The following is a 10936-nucleotide window of genomic DNA, read 5'->3' as shown; positions in this document are numbered from 1 at the left end:
GGAGGGCGGGGCGGAGGTAAAATTTGTCTGGCACAAGCTTCTCCACAGATACAGACAGAGAAGGCTCGGCTGAGCGAAAAAAATACTTCACTGCATCACTATTTTTGTTAAATAGATTTTTGTACCTTAATTGGGTTCCAGATGCAGTTTATAAACTTGTAGCGGAGTTTGATCGGGATTTTCCATTACGCTGCATTATTGACGTCTACAATCGGGTACTCTCTGTTTACGCAACGTTAGCTCTGTTAGCGCGGTAATTTAGACAATAGACTGTTGACAGAGTAACGTTAACGTTCGTTTATAAAGGTTAAAACAATGCTTTTGCAGTTGTGTCGAATAGTATGCACTTATGGGAGTTATATGGTACGTCTAAATTACTGTCTTTTGCAGACAGCAAGATATATGCTATAGGCTAGTTAACCTTAGCATAGCTTCCCCTCACTTTTTATTAACTTGAAACTCCTCAAATACATTTGGGCACCCGAATAGAAAAAGAGTGAGACTACTTCTGAGCCATTTCTTGGTCCTCCACCAGTCAAAAAACAAAACAAAAAAAACGTCATGTTCTTTGTGGAAGAATTTTACAGTCAGTGGTGCTGCAGATAAAACAAAGTGATACTGTATAATGTGTGCAAAAGTGAAATCAGCAGAGGCAGAGATATTAAACATCTGTCAACATCTTCTATGCATAATCATTCATTTCTTTTCGGCTAAGTCCCTTTATCAATCTGGGCTTGCCACAGTGGAATGAACCACCAATTTATCCAGCATATGTTTTACGCAGTGGCTGCCCTTCCAGCTGCTACCCAGCACTGGGAATCATCCATACACTCTCTTTCACACACACACAATAGGGACAATTTAGCTTACCCAATTCACCTGTATTGCATGTGTTTGTACTGTGGGGGAAACCGGAGCACCTGGAGGAAACCCACGTTAACATGGGGAGAACCCAGTCAGGGCTCGAACCAGCAACCTTCTTGCTGTCAGGCGACAGTGCTACTCACTGTGCCACCGCGCAACCTTCTATGTAATGTATTATCACATGCACTAAAAGCATCCTCTCCTGATACTGTCTGTGAACCCCCCACAAGCATCAATCCCCTCAATCAGCACACCTATGTTCTGCTAAATCTTCCACAAGCACCAAACCATCAACACAGCCAAATTCTGCCCCAGCAAGTCAGTTTCAAACATAAAAAAAAAAAATAAAAAAATAAAAAACTTTGTGTCTGTTTTGTGGCAGGCAGATGATAATAGCAGGGCTGTATCTTTTAGTATTATATAGAATACTTTTGTTCTGCCAGATCTCCCAGGCAGGGTTTTATTTAGATTTATTTAGTTAATATTAGTTTTTGGAATTCTGTACATTGGAAAAAAGTTCTTTCAGAAGAAGAACAGTTTTTTGAAGTATTATTTGTTTTTATTCTGTCTATCCAGTGTCCTTCAACAAGAGCGGTGGTGGTGGGGTTCATAATATTCACAATGGTATTTTATTAGTTGTTGGTTTAACCATGGATGAGATAATGGCTTCTATGTTATTTTCTTTTCAATTACATTTCTTGTCACATGTTCAAAAACAACAACCAATATTGCATGTCTATAATTTATATAATGGGTATAATTAAACAATACTTTCACTATAATGTAAATTAGAAGTGTAATAGAAAAAATATATATATTTTTGCGCCATTTTGAATTTTACTCGAATACAAATACTTTTCCCCCCTCAACAAATACAAATACCGGCTGCTCCGCACATCCCTAATATATATATATATATATATATATATATATATATATATATATATATATAGTGTATGCCAAATATGGTGATGCATACGTCTCCAAAACCTGAGAGATGGATAAATCTAAATTTGTTTTATTAAAACACATATAAACATGCATATAATACTGTCTAATTTCACTTTAGCAGATACATTTTGCACCTAATTAAAACTTAAAAATTCAAGTATGATATTTTATATTGGAAATAATGCTCAAAGAGTGCATGCTAAGCAGTTCATAAATGGGCAATAATTATTGCAAAAATATAATTTTGTACCCTAAAAACCTCAATAAATTATTATTAATATACATTAAGTGTTTGAAAAAAAATAAGATCATTTGTAATTTGGCCAGTTCAATGGCTGAGACCTTTAGTAGGGGACAGACTGAATACAGCTGATCTTGAGACAAGGTCATATTGTAGATGTAGTTCATGATCCTCACCCTTTAATTGGTGGCAGAATGAAGTCATTGTGCAGCACTTGGTAAAGGTCAGTGCTCTCCAGACAGCAAGAGGATGGAAAAGGTGAATCACCCTTTGACCTTCACAAATGAACACATGAAATGCGACCTTTTTTTTTCTACAGCAGAAAAATCTTTTACTTGCACCATCAAATAAAAAAATTAAAAAGGCATTTCTTAGCCACCTTTTAAATAACGTGTCAAAACAAGCAAATGCTAGTTATATTCATACACATTGTTGCAACCCTGGCTTATTAGAGATACGTATCCAGGTGTACATTTCTGGGGACAGCAAAATACGTAACTGTAGGTATGTCTGCTCGCAGTTTTTGTTTTTGTAAATCCACCAGTGGCCGCTGTGTACACTTTTTGATGAATTTCGCATCCTCTCCTTGCATAAATCCACAAGAGGGTGCAATTTACACTTCAGCCGACCAGGTTTCCGAAAACCATCGTTAGCCAACTATGGTGGCAAGTTGAGTCGTTACAAACATAGTATGTTGATTTGACATTTCCTAAATTCATTGTTCCAGTGAACATTCACAAACTACATCGCAAACTTGTACGATTGCAACTAGACCTTTCGAGCTATAGTTAGAAGCATAATTTCTGGTTGTGATCTATTCCCAGTTATCCTCCCTATGCCCTATTCCTTTCAAACCTTCCAACATTTAATCTTAAAATAATTAAAAAAGAAGAAAAAAAAAAGAAAATCATCTCTCTTAGGTGTAATTTGCTTTCAAAGTATTTTGAAAGCAAATTTTTTACACCCCTTTAAGCGATCAAAACCACTTTTTTAAAAACACTCGTCAATACATCATTCTTTTTCTAAACGATGCATCGTAACATTGATAGTTCAGCCGTGAGTTATGTCAATATTTGGGAAATGCACCGTAGGTCAGCTTGCTGTAGAATGATTAGCTGACCGACTGACCTGCCCACCCCCTTCCCATCTAGATTAAGAAAAGCAGTCGTGGACTGTTGTTTATATATATATATATATATATATATATATATATATATATATATATATATATATATATATATATATATATATATATAAATATAAAGAAACAAAAGCTGTTGGCAATGTCATACTGCCCCGTAGCATTCATTTTAAAGCCGAAATACAGCCATATGTGCCTCTGGCTACATAATTCCAACTCTGGAGCTGAGCTGAAATGCAAAGATCTTGATTTACCCGTCAATTTATGTTCCTACTCTCACCTATAGTCGTAAGGGAAAAGAACAAAAGGACAAGATCTCGAATACAAAGGCCCGAAATGAGATTCCTTCGCAGGGTTGCGCCCTGTTACTCGGGAGGAGCTCGGAAAAGAGCCGCAGCTCCTCCACATCGAGAGAAATCAGCTGAGGTGGCTCTGGCATCTGTTTTGGATGCTCCTGGACGCCTACCTAAGAAGATGTTCCAGGCATGTCCCACCGGTAGGAGGCCTTGGGAAAGACCCAGGCTGTAAGGTCTCTTAGCTGGCCTGGGAACGCTTCGTGATCCCCCTGGAGGAGCTGGAGGAAGTGTCTTGGTTCTCTCCTAAGACTGCTGCCTCCGCGACTCGGCCCCTGAAAAGCGAATGAAAATAATGAATAAATGAATAAATTAATGAAGATTTAAGAAATATAAGCTAAATATAAATAAAAAATATTACATTACCATAGGAAAATTAAGAGCCATTTAAAATTATTTAAGACCTAAAAGACACACTTTCAGTAAGTTTAATTTTTTTTTAAGATCCTGCAGACACCCTGTTAACTCACTTACAGTAAGAGTGAGAACCTGATGTTGTCAAAACTGTCACAACAAAGTCCTTTAATTAAATCTACCCTTGTTAAAGTCTGAACAGGGGCTGAGCCAAAGAGTATTGAATTCATGAATATTTCCAGGATTGAACAGTTGATGCTTTACTCTTAAGAATAAAACTGAGAGTGGCAGAGGAAGAGAGTCCTCTGTCCCTGGAGTAATCAGAAAAGATTTACATCAAGTTAGCGATCTGAAGTCCACTGCTCGCTCTGGGAGTCCCATACTTCAGTTTTATTCCTTGTGCAGAAAGTCTGTCTCTCAAAGTGAGCGGGTGCTTCTTTGAGTTGCCAAGCGTGGTCACGTACAAACCTCGAGGGAAAGATAAAAACACATATTTTATTATGAAATAAGAGCTCAAAATGGGGTTAAGAAGAAATGGGAAGAAGTTAGCATGCATGATTATTCATTCACTTTTAATATGATACAATGTTTTGTAATAATTTTAATGAATCTTAATTTCACAAACACAAAAATCCCTTGCTGAACACTAATTTAATCGTAAATTATAGCTTTTAAGGCATGTTATTAGAGATAAAGCCCAGAATGCAAAAAGCGTTTAGTTTGTCTTTACTTTAAAAAAGAGAGTAAACCCGTTGACTTATGATTATTTAGTAAACAACTATGTACAAAATTATAAAAGTAAGATCAACAGTTTTGCTGAATTTTTCTAAGTAAAATAAATGTTGGTTTTAAGGCCTTTTTATTTTGAAATTTAATAAGCCTTGAAGTGAAAATCTTTCACAAACAAAATTTAATGCCATAATGGCTAGACTGCAAAAAGCTTACAGCTTTTGTCTTAATTATAGTCTTTATAATCTACATATAGATGAATCATCTGTTGAACTGCATCCCAATCATCACAAATACTGCGGAAGAAGAAAATGTATCGAGACATTTGTGCTGCCCATTACATTACAAACCACAGGAGAGGGCAGATTCTTCAGCAGGATAGCGCTCCTTCTTTAACGTCAGCCTCCAGATCAAAGTTTCTGAAAGCAAAGAAGATTACGGTGCTCCAGGATTGGCCAGCCCAGTCACCAGACATGAACATTATTGAGCATGTCTGGGGTACAATGAAGGAGGAGGCATTGAAGATGAATCCAAATGATCTTGATGAACTCTGGTAGTCCTGCAAGAACGCTTTCTTTACCATTCCAGATGACTTTATTAATAAGTTATTTGAGTCATTGAAGAGATGTATGGATGCAATAGTCCAAGTTGATGGGAGTCATACACAATATTAATTCTTTTTCCATGACACCATGACTTTATATTCTATACTGTACATTATTTCAGTATGTAAAGACCTTTGTCTAAAGAAATTCAGACCTTACTGTCATAATTAAATAATTCAAAATCAAGGCATGTTCATATTTTATTTTGGTAGAATAAGCATAATCTAGAGGCATTTGCCTGTCATATAAACCACTTCTGATACCAAATGATCAACTAAAAGTCAAGTTATTACTTGTTCCTAAAACTTGGATAGGCGACAAGACTTTTGTAAGGTAGTGTGTGTGACACACACACACACACACACACACACACACACACACACACACACACACACACACACACACACACACACACACACACACACACACACACACACACACACACACTATATAGGTATAGATATATAGTCTTAAATCAAGGAGCATTTTCTGCCAATAGGGAAAGTAAAATAATCTTATTTCAAAGACAAAAATATGATTATTTTACTTACCCCTTTTGGCTGATTATTTAACTTTTTTTAAAAGGAAAAACTTGCTTACATGTGACGTATTTTGAAAACAAAACAATATTTTTTAATAATGAAGAAAATGCTTTTTGGTTTTTGAATTTTTAGATAATTGAACTAAAAACAACACAAAAATCTTAGATTTATCATAGCATTTTTGCATAAACAATGCATCAGCTTTATTTATGGAAACAATATTTAAGCTGTCTGTAAAATGTAGCATCTTTGTTTTTGCATTTTCACTACAAAGTGAATACTGTTTCACATTAAAATATATACATTGTTTTATCAAATTAAGCAAAATTGGTCAGCCAAACTTGTATTTCAGGTGTTTTATTTTGATTTAAAAAAATTAAATTAAATTGTTTATTTATTAAAATATTATTAACAGTTATTGTTGTAAAATATAATGTTCTTTATTTTTAGGACATAGATTTGAAAGGTTTTTTCATTTAGCTCTGTAGAAGAGAGAAAATTTTTATTTTTAAAACGGTTTCAAATAAAAATTGACATTAACCTTTACATTTGGCATCAGACATCTCTCATATATTAACAATAATTCTCCATGTCAAGCTTATAGCAGATTTATTTAGTAAGAATTTTATCATTCACTGAAAAAAAATGCAGCGTTCGACACAAATCATTCATGTTGTCCCAACACAAATTGTTTAAATTCCATCTAAGTGGACTCAACATAAAATAATTTTGTCATAAAAAAGCTCTAGAATTGTGTTGTTCCTGCTCATTTTAAATAAGTAGCTTGAGCAAGCAGCAAAAATATTTTTTTCAATGTCGCCTTCCAAACATCACCATATATATATATATATATATATATAAACAATTTTTGCTTGATAGGAGATAACATGCCATGCTGCAACACTCAAAAAAAAAAATTAATTGGTAGGCCTGTCTTGATAAGTAATTTTTGCTGTGCAATTGTGCTATAGTCCAGAAATTGTTGCAATAAGCAATATTATTGTCATTTTATGCCACTGATTTTAATGACTATACACTGTAAAACACGACAGTCAACTTAATTAGATGATATGAGTGTTGTTAACTCAAAATTTAATGAAAGTGAATTACTCATTTAAAAAGAGTTTTTACTCATTGTTGAAGGTATTGAGTTAATTTAATATCCTCATTACTTCAACTCGTATAGATTAGTCTCAAATGGTTTGTAGCAATCGGTTTCCTCAAACGGTTTGAGTTACCTTAACTTTTATAGTATAGTTCAAATTGCTTCGTTTACTCAAATAGATTAAGTTCACAGTACTCATTAGGATTTGACTTTGAATTTAAATGGTTTGTTGCTCGGTTTCCTCAAACTGTTTGAGTTACCTTACCTTTTTGGGTTTTAAAGTGTATAACAGAATAATAATGCAATTATCCATAAACACTTTAAAATATCTAGCACTCTTAAGGTTAATTAGATTCTATAATTGGATGTTAAAAAGGTAAATCTCCTATTATACATTCCATTAAATGTCCTATTAGGTAAATTTCCAATGATAAACTTTGACACCAGTGAGGTAAAAAGTAAACATCATTGTAAGATAGCTTTAACATTATTTTTGAATTTGTAAATATATACATTGCATCGTCAATAATTATTGTCATCTTTAAGTATTGCATGATAGGTCGAGATATTGATTATTGTGACAGGCCTAATCATTGGATTTACCAAATTAATTTAAGTGGTTGCAAACAATTTATATGTGCTGAATTTAATGTTTAATAGGTTTAAATTCAGCCCATATACACAAACACTTACCTTAAAAAACGTATTAAATCCAAAAAAAAAAAAAAAACATTTTTCTAAGTTTATCATAAAAAACAGAGGTGTGTTGTAATTATATTATCCATCAATAAGGACATTTTTCCAGTCATTTCCTGTCTGTGTTATTTGTTCGTACTTGACTTGAAGCTTGTGTCACCCAGAGCAGCTTCGTCTGTCAGAGATACCTGCGAGTGGCTGATTTCCTCTGACACGCTGACAGGGTGAACACTATAATGACAGTCTAGACGCTGGGGAGGAGTATATGGGCTCTTTGAGGGAAGCAGACCCTCCACAGGGAATGAGAACGCGACCGAGGCTACTACAAACAAACCCAAAAACCGGTCTCTCATTTCCAGACTCTATTCTGAGGATTGATAACTGTCTGTTTCCACAACAGGAATAACCTGATGTCTTTACTATCAGTCTGAGAATGCAGAGTGCTATTTTTTCCACTTTTAATGATTATTACTGCCAAAGTTGTATGTCAGAGATAATTGCTAATGCAACAGAAAAACCATAGCTTGTTACAATAATTACTTTATACTTTCCCAAAAGCACAAAATTACCGGCATGCATTCAGGATTTTTTATAGAGAGGTTGTTTTTGTTGAGGTTGTATTTGTTATTTGTCTGTACTTGGGTATTTTGAGTTGAAATTTACATATACATACAGTACCCCCACACTCATTTATCCTGTAAAAAAGGCGGCATAATAGGACCTTATTGATATTAGTTGTTACAGACCTAGATTTAAATGCAGTACGCAACAAGGAACTTGGGATTCCTCTTGCTTGTTCTGTCTTTGATAATGGCAGAAGTCCCTGATTTGCATCAAACGGTTTTGTACTATCTTAATACTGTCACAGTCACTGTATTCTGAAAGCACAAAGCTCACTGGCTAGTGATGATTGGCCAAATCTCAGAGCAACGCTGTGCACGGAGCCTTGTAATTATCCTGACAGACAAAACGCTGTCACAATCAATTTCATTATCAGTCAGCAAGAACGGGCTGTGGAGCATTCATGCTCCACCCAGCGGAAGAGAGGCCATCTTCATTAACACAAAACTGCACACACACGTTCTCTAGGTGAGACGCATTTACACATCTAACTGAGCAGTGGCGGGCCTGCAGGGGTCGACGGCAGAGGCTTTTAAAGCCTTTGAGCATGTCTGAACTCTCAGCACTGGCAAAAGTCAATGCGAATTGTAGGCTTCTTTAGATCGTAACACAAAAAGCTGCAGGGCATTACTCTCTGAAACGGCCTGAATCTGCTTCAGATAATGATCTCAGTCCTCATCAAGAGTAGGAGAGTCAACCAACATGATGCAAGCCCTGAAATCACTTTACGAGGACATTGTGCCATTGGCTTTCCTTTCAGCGTTGTAAGAAAGAGCAGAGACGATTGCTGCATTTGGCTCAGTTGTTTTCCAAAAATGTCGGGTATAAACTTTTGTTATAGTGTTTTGTTAAACATTTATTAGTACATACATGAACAGTGCTCAGCATCCTAATTTCACCCTGCCTCTAGCTGTACTGTACAGAGTGAAGGGCTTTCACACCAGATGCAGAAAGCACTGTGCTATAAAACCCATTCATTTTAATGCAATTTGCAAAGACTAGTTATTTTGCTTTGTCGTCCATAGGGTAAATGCAGTGGAATATGTGTGCCATGGTTCAAAATAGCTCAATATTAAGTCAGGTACAGCCAGGTGTGTGTGTGTGTGTGTGTGTGTGTGTGTGTGTGTGTGTGTGTGTGTGTGTGTGTGTGTGTGTGTGTGTGTGTGTGTGTGTGTGTGTAAAGGCTAATTGGGTGGACAGGTAAAGTGAACATTTTAGATATTTATATTGTATTTATGAATCCATAGCTTCTATGCATGAGATGCAAAAGCAAAAAGCAAAGAGTGCTCAAATAAAGTGCAGACAAGACATTTCTATGTATATTGTTCTGTGCTGTCATGGCAATGCCTCTCTACTGATTCACTGTCAATAAAATGTGGTTTTTATTTTTTTTTTTGTGTGTTTTTTTTTGACATCAGTATATCATGAGTTACTAGGTTAGATTTAAAAAGTCTTACAGAATTATATATTTAATAAAGTAATAAATAATTATTACAAAGCATTTTCAGTTAAGTGCAGTGAATTTTAGGTTTCTGCCCAGAATTGTTTCTTATTGGTGCATCTCTAGTTAAATAACAATGGATTTATATGCATTCAATGAAAACAAACAAACAAAATACTACCGTTAACCTTCTAATAATATATTTTTCTGAATGTTCTAATTTCTCAAAGTTTCAAATGATTCATTTAAAGATTCTAAATCCTTCCTTTCCTCAAGCTAAACCTACTCACAATGGTCATTCTGTTTACAGTGGTCATAATTGTTTACAGCATAAGTTGGAAACTAAATGGCCAGTACCATTTCTGAATTTCATCTTTTTTTAGCTTCCTTAATTACTTGCACACTCTGAAAAGCAGAAACGATGGCATTGATTGTTTGCTAGTTGAACATTAACATCCATTGATCACAAACAAAGCTTGAGCAGGACATTTTTCCAGCTTAGAGAACAATAAACAATGACACAAAATTTTCAGTTTGTATGAATTCAAATGGCCAAATACACACTCAGAAAAAAGGTACAAAATCTGTCACTGGGGTAGTAGCTTTAAAAGAAAGTGCACTGTGAAACCAAACAGTCGAGTTTTTCAAATGAAATGAGTGTAGGTAATTAAAAATTGACTGAAAGTGAATTCTACTCATTTGAAAAGAGTTTTGAACTCAGTGTTAAAGGTAATTAGTAAATTAATACCTCATTACTTCAGCTTAAATGGAGTAAGTTCACAGCACTCATATAGATAGCTTTTTTTTACTCAAATGGTTTGTAGCAATCGGTTTCCCTAATCAGTTTGAGTTACCTCAACCTATTGGGTTTTACAGTACTCAGTTGGTTTGAGTTATCGTCATTTATCAGGTTTTACTGTGCTCGAATTGCTTCATTTACTCAAATGGATTAGGTTCACAGTACTCATTAGGATTCGTTTTGAATCTAAATGGTTTGTTGCAATCGGTTACCTCAAACGGTTTGAGTTACCTTAACTTTTGGGGTTTTACAGTGTACACTTTTGTACCTTACAAGTGGACATCAGTACAATTCTGTACCCTTAACTTACTATAATGTACACATTTGTACTTTTTAGGTAATAATATGTATTATTATTTGGAAAAGGTACCTGTCACTGTTGGATCACTCACAAACGCACAGATCTCAGCAATTATCAAAAACAAAACATGTATTTAGTTACGTAAAACCCTCACAACAGGCACTGGAACATCAAAATGCAGACAGGACAAGTA

General features: G+C 35.1%; 1 long non-coding RNA gene across 1 annotated transcript in view; it reads right to left on the bottom strand.

The window, feature by feature from the left end:
- Positions 1-3417: 3417 nt before the first annotated feature.
- Positions 3418-10936, bottom strand: part of LOC141379422 (uncharacterized) — a 100103-nt gene continuing 92584 nt past the window's right edge. The window contains exons 15-16 of the long non-coding RNA XR_012396025.1: positions 4240-4372; positions 3418-3825 (exon numbers count right to left, since the gene is read on the bottom strand). This is a non-coding gene — a long non-coding RNA (uncharacterized lncRNA). The remainder of the gene's footprint in view (positions 3826-4239; positions 4373-10936) is intronic.

Source organism: Danio rerio, chromosome 20 (assembly GCF_049306965.1).
Source record: "Danio rerio strain Tuebingen ecotype United States chromosome 20, GRCz12tu, whole genome shotgun sequence".
Taxonomy (NCBI): domain Eukaryota; kingdom Metazoa; phylum Chordata; class Actinopteri; order Cypriniformes; family Danionidae; genus Danio; species Danio rerio.
The sequence above is the reverse complement of the archived record's forward strand: the minus strand, read 5'-3'. Positions and strand labels throughout refer to the sequence as shown.